Source organism: Myodes glareolus, unplaced genomic scaffold (genome assembly GCF_982192425.1).
Source record: "Myodes glareolus unplaced genomic scaffold, mMyoGla1.1 HAP1_SCAFFOLD_73, whole genome shotgun sequence".
In the NCBI taxonomy this organism is placed as follows: Eukaryota; Metazoa; Chordata; class Mammalia; order Rodentia; family Cricetidae; genus Myodes; species Myodes glareolus.
The window spans coordinates 124,431-144,887 of record NW_028263237.1 but is presented as its reverse complement, the minus strand read 5'-3'; positions in this window follow the sequence as shown (position 1 = coordinate 144,887).

Genomic DNA, 20,457 nt, shown 5'->3' with positions numbered 1-20,457 from the left:
TTAAGCTACTTACAAGCATTCACCAGCAACTCACATGAGTTTCTCTGAAAGAAAAGCAGTCTGTTCCAAAACTTCAATTCACTGTGCAAAGTGAATGGAGTGTTCCTTCACATTTTAAATGCTGTCCTTTCAGAGAAAATCACTTTCCTTTGAAAGTGCCTTAAACTACTTACAAGCATTCACAAAAAACTCACATCCGTTTCTCTGAAAGAGAAGCAGTCTGTTCCAACACTTCAATTCACTGTTCGAAGTGAATGGAGTGTTCCTTCACTTTCTAAATGCTGTACCTTCAGAAAAAATCACTTTCCTTTGTCACTGCCTTAAGCTACCTACAAGCATTTACCAGCATCTCACATGACTTTCTCTGAAAGAGAAGCAGTCTGTTCCAACACTTCAATTCACTGTGCGAAGTCAATGGAGTGTTACTTCACTTTCTAAATGCTGTAGTCACAGAGAAAATCACTTTCCTTTGAATGTGCCTTAAGTTACTTACAAGCATTCACAAGAAACTCACATACGTTGCTCTGATAGAGACAGTCTGTTCCAACACTTCAATTCACTGTGCTAAGTAAATGGAGTGTTACTTCACTTTCTAAATGCTGTACTTTCAGAGAAAATCACTTTCCTTTGAAACTGCCTTAAGCTACTTATAAGCATTCACAAGAAACTAACATGCGTTTCTCTGAAAGAGAAGCAGTCTGTTCCAACACTTCAATTCACTGTGCGAAGTGAATGGAGTGTTACGTCACTTTCTACATGCTGTACTTTCAGAGAAAATAACTTTCCTTTGATAGCGCCTTAAGCTACTTACAAGCATTCACCAGCAACTCACATGAGTTTCTCTGAAAGAGAGGCAGTCTGTTCCAACACTTCAATTCACTGTGCAAAGTGACTGGAGTGTTTCTTCACTTTCTAAATGCTGTACTTTTAGAGAAAATCACTTTCCTTTGACACTGCCTTAAGCTACTTGCAAGCATTCACAAGAAACTCTCATGTGTTTCTGTGAAAGAGAAGCAGTCTGTTCCAACACTTCAATTCACTGTGCGAAGTGAATGGAGTGTTGATTCAATTTCTCAATGCTGTACTTTCTGAGAAAATCACTTTCCTTTGAAAGTGCCTTAATCTACTTGCAAGCATTCACGAGCAACTCACATGAGTTTCTCTGAAAGAGAAGCAGTCTGTTCCAACACTTCAATTCACTGTGCAAAGTGAATGGAGTTTTGCTTCACTTTCTACATGCTGTACTTTCAGAGAAAATAACTTTCCTTTCATAGCGCCTTAAGCTACTTACAAGCATTCACCAGCAACTCACATGAGTTTCTCTGAAAGAGAGGCAGTCTGTTCCAACAATTCAATTTACTGTGCAAAGTGACTGGAGTGTTACTTCACTTTCTAAATGTTGTACTTTCAGAGAAAATCACTTTCCTTTGATACTGCCTTAAGCTACTCACAAGCATTCACAAGAAACTCACATGCGTTTCTCTGAAAGAGAAGCAGTCTGTTCCAACACTTCAATTCACTGTGCGAAGTGAATGGAGTGTTGCTTCAATTTCTCAATGCTGTACTTTCTGAGAAAATCACTTTCCTTTGAATGTGCCTTAAGTTACTTACAAGCATTCACAAGAAACTCACATGCGTTGCTCTGAAAGAGAAGCAGTCTGTTCCAACACTTCAATTCACTGTGCTAAGTAAATGGAGTGTTACTTCACTTTCTAAATGCTGTACTTTCAGAGAAAATCACTTTCCTTTGAAACTGCCTTAAGCTACTTATAAGCATTCAAAAGAAACTAACATGCGTTTCTCTGAAAGAGAAGCAGTCTGTTCCAACACTTCAATTCACTGTGCGAAGTGAATGGAGTGTTACGTCACTTTCTACATGCTGTACTTTCAGAGAAAATAACTTTCCTTTGATAGCGCCTTAAGCTACTTACAAGCATTCACCAGCAACTCACATGAGTTTCTCTGAAAGAGAGGCAGTCTGTTCCAACACTTCAATTCACTGTGAGAAGTGACTGGAGTGTTTCTTCACTTTCTAAATGCTGTACTTTCAGAGAAAATCACTTTCCTTTGACACTGCCTTAAGCTACTTGCAAGCATTCACAAGAAACTCTCATGTGTTTCTCTGAAAGAGAAGCAGTCTGTTCCAACACTTCAATTCACTGTGCGAAGTGAATGTGTTGTTGTTTCACTTTCTAAATGCTGTACTTTCAGAGAAAATCACTTTCCATTGAAACTGCCTTAAGCTACTTACAAGCATTCACCAGCAACTCACATACATTTCTCTGAAAGAGAAGCAGTCTGTTCCAACACTTCAATTCACTGTGCGAAGTGAATAGAGTGTTGCTTCACTTTCTAAATGCTGTACTTTCAGAGAAAATCACTTTCCTTTGAAACTGCCTTAAGCTACTTACAAGCATTCACCAGCAACTCACATGAGTTTCTCTGAAAGAAAAGCAGTCTGTTCCAAAACTTCAATTCACTGTGCAAAGTGAATGGAGTGTTCCTTCACATTTTAAATGCTGTCCTTTCAGAGAAAATCACTTTACTTTGAAAGTGCCTTAAACTACTTACAAGCATTCACAAAAAACTCACATCTGTTTCTCTGAAAGAGAAGCATTCTGTTCCAACACTTCAATTCACTGTTCGAAGTGAATGGAGTGTTCCTTCACTTTCTAAATGCTGTACCTTCAGAAAAAATCACTTTCCTTTGTCACTGCCTTAAGCTACCTACAAGCATTTACCAGCATCTCACATGACTTTCTCTGAAAGAGAAGCAGTCTGTTCCAACACTTCAATTCACTGTGCGAAGTCAATGGAGTGTTACTTCACTTTCTAAATGCTGTAGTCACAGAGAAAATAACTTTCCTTTGATAGCGCCTTAAGCTACTTACAAGCATTCACCAGCAACTCACATGAGTTTCTCTGAAAGAGAGGCAGTCTGTTCCAACACTTCAATTCACTGTGCAAAGTGTCTGGAGTGTTTCTTCACTTTCTAAATGCTGTACTTTCAGAGAAAATCACTTTCCTTTGACACTGCCTTAAGCTACTTGCAAGCATTCACAAGAAACTCTCATGTGTTTCTGTGAAAGAGAAGCAGTCTGTTCCAACACTTCAATTCACTGTGCGAAGTGAATGGAGTGTTGATTCAATTTCTCAATGCTGTACTTTCTGAGAAAATCACTTTCCTTTGAAAGTGCCTTAATCTACTTGCAAGCATTCACGAGCAACTCACATGAGTTTCTCTGAAAGAGAAACAGTCTGTTCCAACACTTCAATTCACTGTGCAAAGTGAATGGAGTTTTGCTTCACTTTCTACATGCTGTACTTTCAGAGAAAATAACTTTCCTTTCATAGCGCCTTAAGCTACTTACAAGCATTCACCAGCAACTCACATGAGTTTCTCTGAAAGAGAGGCAGTCTGTTCCAACAATTCAATTTACTGTGCAAAGTGACTGGAGTGTTACTTCACTTTCTAAATGTTGTACTTTCAGAGAAAATCACTTTCCTTTGAAACTGCCTTAAGCTTCTTACAAGCATTCACCAGCAACTCACATGCATTTCTCTGAAAGAGAAACAGTCTGTTTCAACACTTCAATTCACTGTGCGAAATGAACGGAGTGTTGCTTCACTTTCTAAAGGCTGTAATTTCAGAGAAAATCACTTTCCTTTGAAACTGCCTTAAGCTACTTATATGCATTCACCAGCAACTCACATGCATTTCTCTGAAAGAGAAAGAGTCTGTTCCAATACTTCAATTCACTGTGCGAAGTGTATGGAGTGTTGCTTCACTTTCTAAATGCTGTACTTTCAGAGAAAATCACTTTCCTTTGAAAGTGCCTTAAGCTACTTACAAGCATTGACCAGCAACTCACATGAGTTTCACTGAAAGAGAGGCAGTCTGTTCCAACACTTCAATTCACTGTGCGAAGAGAATGGAGTGTTGCTTCACTTTCTAAATGCTGTAATTTCAGAGAAAATCACTCTTCTTTGAAAATGCCTTGAGCTGCTTAAAAGCATTCACCAGCAACTCACATGAGTTTCTCTGAAAGAGAAGCAGTCTGTTCCAAAACTTCAATTCACTGTGCGAAGTGAATGGAGTGTTGCTTCACTTTCTAAATGCTGTAATTTCGGAGAAAATCACTTTCCTTTTAAAGTGCCTTAAGCTACATACATCCATTCACAAAAATCTCACATCTGTTTCTCTGAAAGAGAAGCAGTCTGTTACAACACTTCAATTCACTGTGTGAAGTGAATGGAGTGTTGCTTCACTTTCTAAATGCTGTACTTTCAGAGAAAATCACTTTCCTTTGAAAGTGCCTTAAGCTACTTACAAGCTTTCACAAGAAACTCACAATCATTTTTCTGAAAGAGAAGCAGTCTGTTCAAACAGTTCAATTTATTGTGCGAAGTGAATGGAGGGTTGCTTCACTTTCAAAATGCTGTACTTTCAGAGAATATGACTTTCCTTTGAAAGTGCCTTAAGCTACTTACAAGCATTCCCCAGCAACTCACATGCATTTCTCTGAAAGTGAAGCAGTCTGTTCCAACACTTCAATTCACTGTGCGAAGTGAATGGAGTGTTGCTTCACTTTCAAAATGCTGTACTTTCAGAGAAAATCACTTTCCTTTGAAAGTGCCTTAAGCTACTTACAAGCGTTCACCAGCAACTCACATGCATTTCTTTGAAAGGGAAACAGTCTGTTCCAACACTTCAATTCAGTGTGCGAAGTGAATGGAGTATTGCTTCACTTTCTAAATTCTGTACTTTCAGAGAAAGTCACTTTCCTTTGAAAGTGCCTTAAGCTACTTACAAGCATTCACCAGCAACTCACATGAGTTTTTCTGAAAGAGAGGCAGTCTGTTCCAATACTTCAATTCACTGTGCGAAGTGTATGGAGTGTTGCTTCACTTTCTAAATGTTGTACTTTCAGAGAAAATCACTTTCCTTTGAAACTGCCTTAAGCTTCTTACAAGCATTCACCAGGAACTCACATGAGTTTCTCAGAAAGAGAAGCAGGCTGTTCCAACACTTCAATTCACTGTGTGAAGTGAATGGAGTGTTGCGTCACTTTCTAAATGCTGTACTTTGAGAGAAAATCACTTTCCTTTGAAAGTGCCTTAAGCTACTTACAAGCATTGACCAGAAACTCACATGAGTTTCTCTGAAAGAGAAGCAGTCTGTACCAAATCTTCAATTCACTGCGAAGAGAATGGAGTGTTGCTTCACTTTCTAAATGCTGTACTTTCAGAGAAAATCACTTTCCTTTGAAAGTGCCTTAAGCTACTTACAAGAATTGACCAGCAACTCACATGAGTTTCTCTGAAAGAAAAGCAGTCTGTTCCAACACTTCAGTTCACTGTGCGAAGTGAATGGAGTGTTGCGTCACTTTCTTAATGCTGTACTTTCAGAGAAAATCACTTTCCTTTCAAAGTACCTTAAGCTACTTACAAGCATTCACCAGCAACTCACATGAGTTTCTCTGAAAGAGAAGCAGTCTGTTCCAACACTTCAATTCACTGTGCCAGGTGAATGTGTTGTTGTTTCAGTTTCTAAATGCTGTACTTTCAGAGAAAATCATTTTCTTTTGAAACTGCCTTAAGCTACTTACAAGCATTCACCAGCAACTCACATGCATTTCTCTGAAAGAGAAACAGTCTGTTTCAACACTTCAATTCACTGTGCGAAATGAACGGAGTGTTGCTTCACTTTCTAAAGGCTGTCATTTCAGAGAAAATCACTTTCCTTTGAAACTGCCTTAAGCTACTTACATGCATTCACCAGCAACTCACATGCATTTCTCTGAAAGAGAAACAGTCTGTTCCAATACTTCAATTCACTGTGCGAAGTGAATGGAGTGTTGCTTCACTTTCTAAATGCTGTACTTTGAGAGAAAATCACTTGCCTTTGAAAGTGCCTTAAGCTACTTACAAGCATTGACCAGCAACTCACATGAGTTTCTCTGAAAGAGAGGCAGTCTGTTCCAACACTTCAATTCACTGTGCGAAGAGAATGGAGTGTTGCTTCACTTTCTAAACGCTGTAATTTCAGAGAAAATCACTCTTCTTTGAAAATGCCTTGAGCTACTTAAAAGCATTCACCAGCAACTCACATGAGTTTCTCAGAAAGAGAAGCAGTCTGTTCCAAAACTTCAATTCACTGTGCGAAGTGAATGGAGTGTTGCTTCACTTTCTAAATGCTGTAATTTCGGAGAAAATCACTTTCCTTTTAAAGTGCCTTAAGCTACATACATCCATTCACAAAAAACTCACATCTGTTTCTGTGAAAGAGAAGCAGTCTGTTACAACACTTCAATTCACTGTGTGAAGTGAATGGAGTGTTGCTTCACTTTCTAAATGCTGTACTTTCAGAGAAAATCACTTTCCTTTGAAACTGCCTTAAGCTACTTACAAGCATTGACCAGCAACTCACATGAGTTTCTCTTAAAGAGAGGCAGTCTGTTCCAACACTTCAATTCACTGTGCGAAGTGAATGGAGTGTTGCTTCACTTTCTAAATGCTGTAGTTACAGAGAAAATCACTTTCCTTTGAAACTGCCTTAAGCTACTAACAAGCATTCACCAGCAACTCACATGAGTTTCTCTGAAAGAGAAGCAGTCTGTTCCAACACTTCAATTCACTGTGTAAAGTGAATGGAGTGTTGCTTCACTTTCTAAATGCTGTAGTTACAGAGATAATCACTTTTTTTGAAACTGCCTTAAGCTACTTACAAGCATTTAGAAGAAACTCACATTCGTTTCTGTGAAAGAGAAGCAGTCTGTCCCAACATTTCAATTCACTGTGCGAAGACAATGGAGTGTTTCTTCACTTTCTAAATGCTGTACTTTCAGAGAAAGTCACTCTTCTTTGAAAATGCCTTGAGCTTCTTACAAGCATTCCCCTGCAACTCACATGAGTTTCTCTGAAAGAGAAGCAGTCTGTTCCAACACTTCATTTCACTGTGCGAAGTGAATGGAGTGTTGCTTCACTTTCTAAATGCTGTAATTTCAGAGAAAATCACTTTCCTTTTAAAGTGCCTTAAGCTACTTACAACCATTCACAAAAAACTCACATCCGTTTCTCTGAAAGAGAAGTAGTCTGTTACAACACTTCAATTCACTGTGCGAAGTGAATGGAGTGTTGCTTCACTTTCTAAATGCTGTACTTTCAGAGAAAATCACTTTCCTTTGAAACTCCCTTAAGCTACTTACAAGCATTCACCAGCAACTTTCATGAGTTTCTCTGAAAGACAAGCAGTCTGTTCCAACACTCAATTCACTCTGCGAAGTAAACGGAGTGTTGCTTCACTTTCTAAAGGCTGTAATTTCAGACAAAATCACTTTCCTTTGAAACTGCCTTAAGCTACTTACATGCATTCACCAGCAACTCACATGCATTTCTCTGTAAGAGAAACAGTCTGTTCCAATACTTCATTTCACTGTGCGAAGTGAATGGCATGTTGCTTCACTTTCTAAATGCTGTACTTTCAGAGAAAATCACTTTCCTTGGAAAGTGCCTTAAGCTACTTACAAGCATTAACCAGCAACTCACATGAGTTTCTCTGAAAGAGAGGCAGTCTGTTCCAACACTTCAATTCACTGTGCGAAGTGAATGGAGTGTTCCTTCACTTTCTAAATGCTGTAGTTTCAGAGAAAATCACTTTCCTTTGAAACTGCCTTAAGCTACTAACAAGCATTCACCAGCAACTCACATGAGTTTCTCTGAAAGAGAAGCAGTCTGTTCCAACACTTCAATTCACTGTGTAAAGTGAATGGAGTGTTCCTTCACTTTCTAAATGCTGTAGTTACAGAGATAATTACTTTTTTTGAAACTGCCTTAAGCTACTTACAAGCATTTAGAAGAAACTCACATTCGTTTCTCTGAAAGAGAAGCAGTCTGTCCCAACATTTCAATTCACTGTGCGAAGAGAATGGAGTGTTGCTTCACTTTCTAAATGCTGTACTTTCAGAGAAAATCACTCTTCTTTGAAAATGCCTTGAGCTACTTGCAAGCATTCACCAGCAACTCACATGGGTTTCTCTGAAAGAGAAGCAGTCTGTTCCAACACTTCAATTCACTGTGCGAAGTGAATGGAGTGTTGCTTCACTTTCTAAATGCTGTAATTTCAGAGAAAATCACCTTCCTTTTAAAGTGCCTTAAGCTACTTACAACCATTCACAAAAAACTCACATCCGTTTTTCTGAAAGAGAAGCAGTCTGTTCCAACACTTCAATTCACTGTGTGCAGTGAATGGAGTGTTGCTTCACTTTCTAAATGCTGTACTTTCAGAGAAAATCACTTTCCTTTGAAAGTGCCTTAAGCTACTTACAAGCATTCACCAGCAACTCACATGCATTTCTTTGAAAGGGAAACAGTCTGTTCCAACACTTCAATTCACTGTGCTAAGTGAATGGAGTGTTGTTTCACTTTCTAAATGCTGTACTTTCAGAGAAAATCACTTTCCTTTGAAAGTGCCTTAAGCTACTTCCAAGCATTCACCAGTAACTCACATGAGTTTTTCTGAAAGAGAGGCAGTCTGTTCCAACACTTCAATTCACTGTGCGAAGTGAATGGAGTGTTGCTTCACTTTCTAAATGCTGCACTTTTAAAGAAAAAAACTTTCCTTTGAAACTGCCTTAAGGTTCTTACAAGCATTCACAAGAAACAAACATGTGTTTCTCTGAAAGAGAAGCAGTCTGTTCCAACACTTCCATTCACTGTGTGAAGTGAATGGAGTGTTGCTTCACTGTCTAAATGCTGTATTTAAAGAGAAAATCACTTTCTTTTTAAACTGCCTTAAGCCACTTCCAAGCATTCACAAGAAACTCACATGAATTACTCTGAGAGAAACAGTCTGTTCCAACACTTCAGTTCGCTGTGCGAAGTGAAGGGAGTGTTGCTTCACTTTCTAAATGCTGTAGTTACAGAGAAAATCACTTTATTTTGAAAGTGCCTTAAGCTACTTACAAGCATTCACAAGAAACTCACATGCGTTTCTCTGAAAGAGAAGCAGTCTGTTCCAAGCCTTCAATTCACTGTGCGAAGTGAATTTAGTGTTGCTTCACTTTCTAAATGCTATAGCTTCAGAGAAAATCACTTTCCTTTGAATGTGCCTTAAGGTACTTACAATTATTCACAAGAAACTCACATGCGTTTCCCTGAAAGAGAAGCAGTCTCTTCCAAGACTTCAATTCACTGTTCGAAGTGAACGGAGTGTTGCTTCACTTTCTAAATGCTCTTGTTTCAGATTAAGTCACTTTCTTTGATCGTGCCTTAAGCTACTTACAGGCATTCACAAGAAACTCACATGCGTTTCTCTGAAAGAGTAGCTGTCTTTTCCAACACTTCAATTGAATGTGCGAAGTGAATGGAGTGTTTCTTCACTTTCTAAATGCTGTACTTTCAGTGAAAATCAGTTTTTTTTTAATGTGCCTTAAGCTACTTACAAGCATTCACAAGAAACTATGACCTCATAGATTGAGAGGGGTGCTTGAGGTGCAAGCTGGGATGGGATAAGTACAGTAAGGCAGCACCCAAGGGAAGCCCCTCCTGAATGGGCAGAAAGTTTAAGGGAATGGCAGATACTCTCTCACCCCTCCAGAAGTATGAATCTTCTGGTACAGGATCCGGGCCCCTCGCTGGCCAGGGACCTTGCAGACAAAAGGGCTCACACGCTGGTTGCAGGCTCAGTGTGATAAAGAAAGTTCTGCAGCAGTTGCCCTCACCACTTTGTCCCCAGACCCTCAGCCCCACAGGTGGCTGAGTTAGGGAATCCTATGACCCTGCAGATGGAGAGGGGTGCTTGGGGGCAACCTGGGATGGGATAAGAAGAGTAAGGCAGTAGCCAGGGAGAAGCCCCTGCTTGGTGCAGGAGAATTGTCTGTATTCTGTCAATCATGTATTTTAATAAAATGCTGATTGGCCAGGCAGAAAGTATAAGCAGGAATACCAGACAGGAAGTAGATGTGATGCAATGAGAACAAGAGAATTCTGGAAAACAGGAAGCTTCCTCTGCCATTCCTGTGCAGACCACCGAAGAGGCAGGATGTAACCTGCCCAGCTGAGAAAGGTACTGAGCCGTGTGGCTAAAGTAGATAAGGATAATGGGGTAACAAAAGTTACAAGAGCTAATAAGTAGCCTGATCTAATGGGCCAATCAACTTTATAACTTATAGAGATCTCTGTGTGATTGATTTTCTCTGGGACTTGCTGACAGTGGGGTACTGGGCAGGAACAGAAACCCCAACAAGCCGGCCCCTCATGCTACACCTGCTGAATGGCCAGAAAGTTTAGGGGAAAGAGGAGTGCCTGAGCTCCCCTTCTGGGGCATTAGACTGGCCACTGGTCAGGCACTCAACTCCTCTTAGTTTATTTTCTATTGTCATGATGAGATATCACAACCAAAGCAACTTATAAAAGAAAATGTTTACTGGGGCTCACAGTTTCAGAGAGTTCATGACCATTATGACAAGGAGTATGACAGCAGGTAGGCATGGTGCTGGAGCAGTACCATGTAGCTGATAGCTTAAATATTAATCCACATATACAAAGTGGAGAAATAGATATAACTGAGAATGGATTAGGTTTTTGAAACCTCAACACTCACCCCTCCAAGTTACACATGTCCTCTATCAAGGCCACATCTCATAATCCTTCCCAAGCAGTTCTACCAACTAAGGACCCAATATTCAAACATATGAGCCTGTGGAGGTCATTCTCATTTAAAATACCACATTCTACTCCCTGACCCCCTTAGGCTGTGACCATATAGTAATACAGAAATGCATTTAGGACAACTTCAGAAATTTCCAAGTCTTTCAGTCTAAACACTATTTCAAAGTACGAAGTCTTTTATGAGATTCAGAACAATCTCTTAATTGCTACCCCTATAAGATAAAAAAGCAAATTACATTCTTCCAACATATAATAGTATTACAATATCCATTACCATTGAAAAAGGAAGGAACAGAACTACAGTGAGGATATAATGGACCAATGCAAGATGGAAACCCAGCAAGTTAAACTCCAAATCACGAAGCTCTGTGTCCAGTGTCAAATGACTTACATGGTTTTATCCTTCCAGCTATTCTGACTGCAACATAACATTTCTTTTTTGGATTGGTGGAACTCCCCTTGGCAGGTCTTCTACAGTTGTAGTTCTGAGGTCTCCAGCACAACCCAGGCTTCACCTTCACACCTTCACACAATGGCCACACTGGGTTTCCTTGCAGAGAAGCTTTTCTTAACAGAAAAAGATTCCACAAACCTTTTACTCTGTATCCTCCATGACTCTAAAGTCAGAACTACATAGCTGATGCCATCAAATTCTGCTTGCTGTTTAGGATAAAACTTGACTCCCTCAAATTACATTTGTATAAGCCTTGACTTGTTGTTGCTGTTTAGGACCAAATACTTCCTTAGACCTTTTCTTTTTACAAGTTGCAGGAATAGCTGTGTGAGGTGTCCCTGAGGACACCATTCCCTTTACCACCCTTCCCTCATTCTCCTTATCGCTTTCAGCATAAATCAAGTCTCCAATATTAAATTTCCTGGTGTTCCTTTTCTCTTCAAACTGTACATTTTGTATTTTCCCCTACTTGCCTTTTTTCAATAAAACCAACTTGACCAGGTCTGTGACAGCAATATCTGGTATCAAATTCTCTCTTAGTTACATTTCTATTGCCATGATGAGATACTATGTTCAAAGTAGTTTTAAAATGTTTATTGAGACTCCTTATTCTAGGGGATCAAAATCCATGATCTCCATGGCAGGAAGCACAGCAGCAGGTAGGCAGACATGGCTCTAGAGCAGTACCTGAGAGCTTACATCTTATCTTCAGGTACATGGCAAAAAAGGTCTCAGCTGGCAAGAGATCCAGGCTGGTACCTCACCTCCATAGCCTATGACATGAGAAGGCCATTATAGAGTCTTATAACCCTGAAAGTGTGAAGAGTCCATAGCCACAAACTTCCCTGCAGTCCAGGTTCAGAAGGTGGGGAACTGTTGTCATTTGCCATTTAGAATCTAGGCTCTTTGAATATTAATTATTTTTACTTCTAAGATTTCAATCAATCATGGATCTGAGGTGATTTGATTAAGCTCAAAGGTCATGTGTAGAGGCTAGCCCATTCCATGTTAATCAAGTTTCCAGCACTGTAACAAAATACCTGATGTAATCAGTTTTAAAAGGTAAAGTTGATTTTAGCTCACAGATTTAGCTAAGAGCTTCCAGACCGTGATAATTTGGCCCTTTTGTTTTGGACCTGTGGTGAAGAAGTACATTGTGGTGAGGAAATGTGTGGCAGAATAATGATGCATACCTTATGATGGCTAGGAAGCAAATAAAGAGGAAGATCAGAGGCCAGTGTATTAGTATCTTAACAGACACACATGTCCAATGACCTAACTTCTTACCACTGGGCTCTACCTCTTCCTAATAGGATATTCAGTTACCAATAGTGTCACAGGCTGAAGACAAGGCCTCAAACACACTGACCTGAATACTTAATATCCAAGTATAACACATATAACTACCAAATATCTTGGGAGTGCTAGAGTAAAGCGGAAAGTCACATGTGGTTTGAGACCATTGAGAATACATGATTAAGTGAGAACTATTGCAGCTCTGAAGTGTTTAAACTCACTTAATCTCAACTGGCTTTATCAGTCTTATCAGATGAACTACATAATGGAGAAATCATTTTGGTTTTATTTGCTTTTATTTGCTTGTTTATTTGTTTGTGGTACTGAGGATTGGTCCCAGTGCCTTGCACATACTTTGAAAAGGCTCTACCAGTGAGCCACCAAGATCCCCTAGCTTTTATTACTTTAGATTGAAAGTAGAGAAATGTATTCAGAGTCATACCCGGAAGTATTTATTAAAGGATTATGACTTAGAAATATGGAGTAACATCAGAATTTGACACATTTCTTCTCAAAGAAATGTATTTTACGTGTGTTTGGGGAGAACATGTTTTCCCAAGGAGCTTTGCTCCCGTAAGCCATGTGCACATTCTTGAAAGCAGGATCCACATTTTGTTTTACAATACCAGTCTAATATCCGATGGATACTGCAAAATGCTGCTGTTACATAGCCTGGCATAATTAACTCCCATTTCTTGGGTGTAGTTTCCAAAATGGTCCTCTACTTTTATTCTTATTGCTTCTACATGAGTCTCTATGTGGCCCTCAGCATTGCTTTATAAAATAGCCATTTCATTTTCCTTTTCAGAACCCTCCACTAAATTCTCACTTGTGCTTTCAATAAAAATTTTAAAAAATCCCTGTCAAGGTCTTACATGATGATAGCACCCTGATCCATTTCTGCTTCATTACCTACTTCCTCCCTCATTTACCCAACCCCAGCTTCCTTAATTCTCCTTGAATATGTTTGAGGTCTTTTTCACCCCAGGACCTCTTTTTTCTCTGCAATTTTCTCTCCACTTTAGTCTTGGTATGATTGGTTTACATTTTTCCTACAATCTCCCATCTGCATTTTACTTAATTATATGTACTAAAGTAGACAATTTGTACTATCACCTCTCCCTGTGTTATTTCTTTGACACAAATGAGTACATCAACTTAGTTTTTCTGGTTTTCTCAACTAAAATGTTCTTTGTATCAGTTTAATTAGTGCAAGGCTTTTGGAGACATAGTCAGTAGAGTCAAGTGAGTAAGGGAGAAGTAGGAAGGAAGGAAGGAAGGAAGGAAGGAAGGAAGGAAGGAAGGAAGGAAAAAGGGAAGGAAGGAAGGAAAGAGGGAAGAAAGAAAGATGGATGCATAGGTGTTGTGGATAGAAATGTTACTGGGTATTAAGCAGCAGAATAGATGGCGACACTAATGAAAGAATGGATGGATGGAAGGATGGGTGTGGAAATGGATAGATTGATAAAGGTAATGAAAAATGAATGGGTGTGTGGGTGAATGGGTGGATAAAGGCATAGGATAAAGATTAGTGATAAAGGTTGCTTAACAACATTGGACAGAATGTATTAGCAGGATTTGCCTCTTATATAGTACATTTGTGGTCTGCTGCTGTGAGAGAGATGAGGAAGGTAAGTGGAAGTTTCTGAGAAAAAGGAGAGAAGTTCATGAAAAGTAGAAGATGGAAACAGAATTTGACCCTCAGATGTCCTATGGTGAGCATCAGTCAGAGTAGCCTGGACTTCCCAGCTAAGTCACAGTGTCCATCACTGACCTCCTCCTTATTTTCACAGCAAAACTGTTATCACCCTTCTCACTGCAAGAGGGTGAAGTGGGCATCACTGAGAATGAGTTCTGCAATGCCTTATATGGGCAAAGACCTGGCCAAAACAAGGACTATGTGCATGAGGAAATGCTGTGTGCCGGGGGCCTCTCCACAGGAAAGTCCATATGCCGGGTGAGTAAGGCAGTCGTGTATTTTCCCCATGTCTATTCTATCTCAGTTTCTCCAGGAGTGGCTGTATTGTCCTCTAGTCTTTGTGGAGACCCCCACACTTCTTGTTTCATTACCTCTACTTGTTTTCCTTGGGTTCATGCCTCAATAGTCTCCTTGAGGATAGCTTTAGCAAATCCTAACATCAATTTTCTGTTGCATATCTTAAACTTTTTATTGAAGCATAACACATACACAAATATATAATTTCTAAGTAAACAGTTTGTTAATGTTTTCAGTGCTGACTTAGTATGCTTCTGGTACCCATCTCCCTTTCTTGCCACTAAGTGCATTTTGTATGTTCATTGTTATGTGCTGTCTCCTGTGAGGTTTCATTTAAGTTTCTCACTTTGTTTGTTGTTTAAGTTTCTCACTTTGTTGTCAGTTTCTTATGGGAGCTCTTTATACAGTATAAGAAGTAAATTCACAATTGGACATAATAGATTTTCTGGGGAAACTGTGCCAGAGAAGAAAAATAGTTGGTCTGAAGTGAAGTGGCACAACCAGGGCCCAGATATCTGGATTCTGATGCCTTCCCCATCTCTGCAAGCTTCAGACTCCTGTACGGACATAGTCCCCATTATAGGCTGGATTTCCCATGGGATTTTCCTAAAGGGCTTTCACAAATGCAGTAACTTTAGGAAGTGTTCTGAAGACTCCATTGTCCAGTGAAATGAGCTGTCTTTACCCAGTCAAGGGATGGGCATATTTTTTCATGAGTTCCAGTTCACAAGTTGAAAAAATAGACCTAACCAAGGTTACCAAAGGCAGAGGAGTTGACTGAATATATTACATCAGCTCAAGGTTTACAGAGCCAGGACCTACACATAGGTTAGCAGAACTAGCTTTCTTACAAGTCCCTAAACTTTCCCTTCTAGACATGAGGCATGGTAAGCAAAAAGAAGAGCCCATAAGTTTTCAGCTTGTCCTCATCTGTCTGGGCTCTGTAGGATCCTAACATGCAGTTGGTATTTGTGACTTTTTACACACTAACTACTCTCTTTCTCCTTGGGGTGATTCTGGGGATCCCCTCATCTGCCACCAAACCAGTTCATAGGTCCTGGTAGGACTGGCTAGTTGGGGTCTGGACTGTTGGCATCCCATTTACCCCAGCGTCTTTACCAGGGTCACCTACTTCACTGACTGGATCAGCCAAGTCTAGGGACTTACTCCACTTTTAGAATCTGGATCTGTGTCTCCTCACACAGCACTACAACCTAGGCCTCTTGGAACTGCTGGCTCCCCACAAACATACAGCATCTTCATAGTTGCACAAATCTGGTTTCTGTTGGTATTTATCCCTGATGCTCAAGACCAGGCTCCAGGGTGAGCATCGGGTCTTTGGGCATTCCTTGCTCAGGCTTCCCTAAGCTATAGCCTCTACTCTTTAGTTTACCATCTGAATATTTTCCTCAGCATATCTGTTCATTCACTGCCACTACTAAAACAAGCCTAGAAAAGCCGAGCAATAAAGCCTCATCCTCCCTCAACTTTGATTGCATACCTTGTAGGGTTCCCATATCCTTCGGTGGTCAGACTTACCCTAGAGTTAGACATCAGACCTTGAAAGGGAGTAGATGGAACATTGCAAGGAAATTCTCCTTGAGGAAAAGGCAAGGAAACGAGGATGTGCCTAATTGGGTAGGAAAATGGGGGCATGCCCACTACAGGGATACTGAGGAGTAAGGATGCTTCTCCGAAAGAAAGTGACATTGCTATGGCCTTGTCCCTGCTGTGAGGAATACCAAATCCTTCAGGGAAAGTAGAATTTTACACCTGGCCTTCAAGTACAAGGGAGTAAGGGCCTCTTTCTGGAGGTGGGGCGACAGCACTCCTGGGATTTCAAGGAGAAAGAACAAATTCACAGGGAACCTAAAAGATTGAAGTGATTTTGTAAGTTTGGGGTGCTAGGATCAGGTCAAAAGGATAGAAATGTGACTTGTGGCTAAAAGTCTCAATGAATGTGGGGGACTAGAGCATTAGTCAAAAGCAGATAAAAACTGTTGTAGTAGCTGGATTAAAATCAAACATGAAGTCAACCATACTCAAGTTTCTACTCTAGGTTAATACTGAGCATCATCCTCGCCTATTTTCAGGGGCCCCATTCTTTCTATGAACCTGGTCCCTAATGTTTGAAGCCCAGACCACACCTGCCTCTGTCCACACTTGATATAACCTTGTCTGTTTGGTTGACCCAGGACTTAGTAATCAAGGAATAATTAAAACAACAAAAATGGTCTTCTGGATCCATTCTTTAGGCAATTGTACCTGACACAGAATACTTATATGGCCAGCAGGAGTTAAGAGACCTCACAATGCTGCCCAACCCAGTCTTTAGAATACGCGGTAAAGAGGAGAGCTTCTGTTTATCCCCAGGTCCATAGGAACCAGACAGCACTTACAAGGTTCAATACAAATCCTTTCTAATCATGGTGTTGTCTGATGGGTTTGTGTTCACTAGCAGCAGTGTCCTCGTTTTCAATCTTTTGCTGCCTGTGCAATAGGGTGTCCATCACAAAAGGATCCCAGTCTCAGCCACAGGAGATGGTCTATAGAGTACTTGTCTATCACAAAAGCCCAAGTTTGATCCCTAGTGCTGCATAAACAAGGCATGTTGACAAACACCTGTTATCCCAGGAGTTAAGAGGTAGAATCAGGAAGATCAGATGTTCAACACCATTCTCAGTTGTATAATAAGTTCCAAATGGGCCTGAGATGCATAAAAGCATACCTTAACACCTCCCTCAACACACATAAGAACCCCCTCCCCAGTACACACATATGAGAGTATCTTCTTAGTTCATTCTTGCTGGAGAATTTTTTTTGGAAGATCCTGCATCTGACCATAGCTCCACTTCTGAGGTACTGCTACAACTGGTTGTACATCTATATTCACATTAGACCTTGCTACTTTAAGGTCTATGGAATTAAGAATGCAAACACTTCACTTAATAACAAGCTTGGTTATGGAGTCTTGCAGCAAAGTTCATTAGGACTCTGAGATGCCAGTTAACAAACTCTTCCTTTCGTTGAGGGCTATAAAGTCTGGGGAAGAGTTAGCCTGACAGTGGTGTGGTAAGTGAAGCTCAGGTGACTTAGTGTGGATTATAAGTTTCCTCACTGGCCCAACAATTAACATGACACCCCCAGAGTAGCTGGACTCAAGAAACCTGGGTGTCATTGGGCCTGGCATGGGTTTTTAAAACCTCAAAAACAAACCCCAGTGACACAATTCTTTCAACAAAGCCACATGTCCTAATTATTCTAATCCTCTCAGAGTTCCACTTCCTGGTTACTAAGCATTCTAAAATATGAGCCTATGGGAGCCATTCTTATTCAAATCACCACAATATCCTTACAGTCTAAACCACTGATCTCAACTTATAAGTAGCCCACTGAAGAACACAACCAAAACTCAGCTCTAGCTCAGCCTAATTTATCTGTTACTTGATACCATCTGAAGTACTTACTATTCATATTCTTGTGAGTAACTACACAGGGAAGGGTATCAGTAGTAAGTAGTAGAATAGGAATCAAATCCCAGAGACTTCATGAGAGGGCTTGAACACATGTAGGCTTGTCATAGACCGTACCTATATGACTGCTGCCTAAGCCTCAGATTTCTAGTAAAGCCTTAGTCTGAGCTATACTAAGAATGAGCATCAGACATCCACTTAGGGAGATATATGGTATAAGATCAGAAAGCCTGAGGTTGGGCTTGCCAGACACAAGGGATTCACCAGATGGGAGGATAAGAAAGATCTACGATTTTCCCTGAATTCCATGATGATGCTATAGTTACTGTTCATACTACCAAAGAAAAGCTTGGTCTTGCTTTGGAGTAAAAAGAAATGAACTGACTTCAGTGAGAGGCTTTGCATTCCAATCTGGAACAGATGGTGCTGGGAATGTAACCAAATGCAACTGAGTTTCCAACTTGGTAAAGACAAAGTCAAATTAGGCACAGCTATGATATCAGAGTAGAACAAAATTATCTGCACAAATGAGTACAGCATAAACATAATTTCCAAAATAATGTTTTCCACTAAACAAAGGAAGCATGGGGATTTTTTATTTTTATTTTCCAAGACAGAGTTTCTCCATAGCTTTGGAACCTGTCCTAGAACTAGCTCTTGTAGACTTGTTTGGCCTCAGACTCACAGAGATCCACCTGCCTCTGCCTCCTGCATGCTAGGAATAAAGGTGAGCACCACCACAGCCTGGTTATCAGGGGATTTTATTGTGGGGGGCTATATGTATATGTGGACAGGCTAGTTCTTAAACATTATGAGCTTCAGGTCTATATATATATATATATGTATACATATATATATATATATATATATATGACTACTGTAGACACATTTTAGGAATCATATTTAGTTCACAATCTCAGAACAAATACATGATCAATGTGGTAAACAGAAATTCCTCTGGGTACATTCAGTCTGTACTATAACATATTAGCAAAAAATAAGATATTTTGAAGCTACATTAATATGAGTTTACTTCTAAGAAACTCTTGAAGTTAAGGGGAAGATAGGCCATAGGATCACATGGGGGCAGTCTAACACTGTAACTTGAGGAGATATATACATAGGTAATTGTATCATGAATAAAATAAATAAAGTTGATATTTGCACTTTATGTAGCCTAAAAGATAGATAATGTTCCTTTGAACCACAGTCAAAACAATTAAACAAACAGACCAGCAAGAAAAATAAGGAAAAGATAGACATTCTTTGTGATATTTTATACAATTTCGTTGAATGTGATTTTCAGCTTTTGGTTATAACAAAAGAACTTTCAAAATAAGATTTAAGCTATATAAACAAGCTAAGTATGGCAGTGAGTTAAAAGGATTCATTACTGTTTCAGCTTTACTATTGGAATTTTTGTTGGCTCATAGGACAGGCGTTTTAAAAGCTATTAGATAAACGGCCTGCCCCTTTAAGATGCTAATAGAATGAAACTCTTTCTTTAAACATTTGCTATTGATGTGATGTTTTTAATAAATTTCTGAGGCCTGCAACACATTTCCAATCAGTAATTGATCAATTTATGCATTTCCTTGTTCTAGAGGACCTGGCAGACCCGTAAGGGATTGGATGTGTGTTATATACATAGGACAAAGCCTATTCCTGATTATGTCTTGTACCTACATAAATAATGAAGTCAATTCTTTATCATCTGATATAAATTGAGTGGTTTCAATATGCAAAATAACTCTGCATATTGTAAATCAGTAACTATATTAAGAGGTTCTTTAAAATCCCTTAGCACCATAAGAATGGCATATAATTCTGCCTTCTGGACAGAATTCTAAGGGCTTTGTTCCACCTTACTCAGTTCTTCTGATTTGTAACATGGCTTCCCTGATTTATTTGCATCAGTATAAAATATATGGGCACCAGTTAATAGAGCATCACATACAATTCGAGGAAGAATCCAAGAAGTTCTCTTTATAAGGTTAAATCTATTGCTTTTGGGATAGTTGCTGTGAATTTCTCCCAAAGAATTAGCACAAGCTCTTTGCCATGGTTCATTGCCTTCCCATAACCTTTTTATCTCATCAGTAGTGAAAGGCACTATAATATCTGCTGGATCTATACCTGGTAGTTGACGAAGTCTCAGTTTACCTTTTATAATTAATTCAGAGACCTTTTCCACATAAGTTTTTAATTTTTTACTTGGTTTATGTGGTATAAAAATCCATTCTAAGATAATATCTTCCCTCTGCATTAAAATTCCCATAAGAGAAATTCTGGAAGGCAGTATGACTAGGATACAACTAAGACTTGGATTCACCCTATCCACATGTGCCTCCTGTAACTTTTCCTCATTCATTGTCAGTTCCTTTTCTGTTTCAGGTGTTAATTCTCTGAAACTATTCAAATCTTTATTACCATCTAAGGTTTTGTTTAAATGAATTATTAGATCAGGTGTTATCCCAACAGCCAGTCATAGACTGGAAATATCTCCTAACCATCTTTGAAAGCCATTAAGAGTCTGTAATTGGTCTCTCCCCTAATTTGTGTCTTTT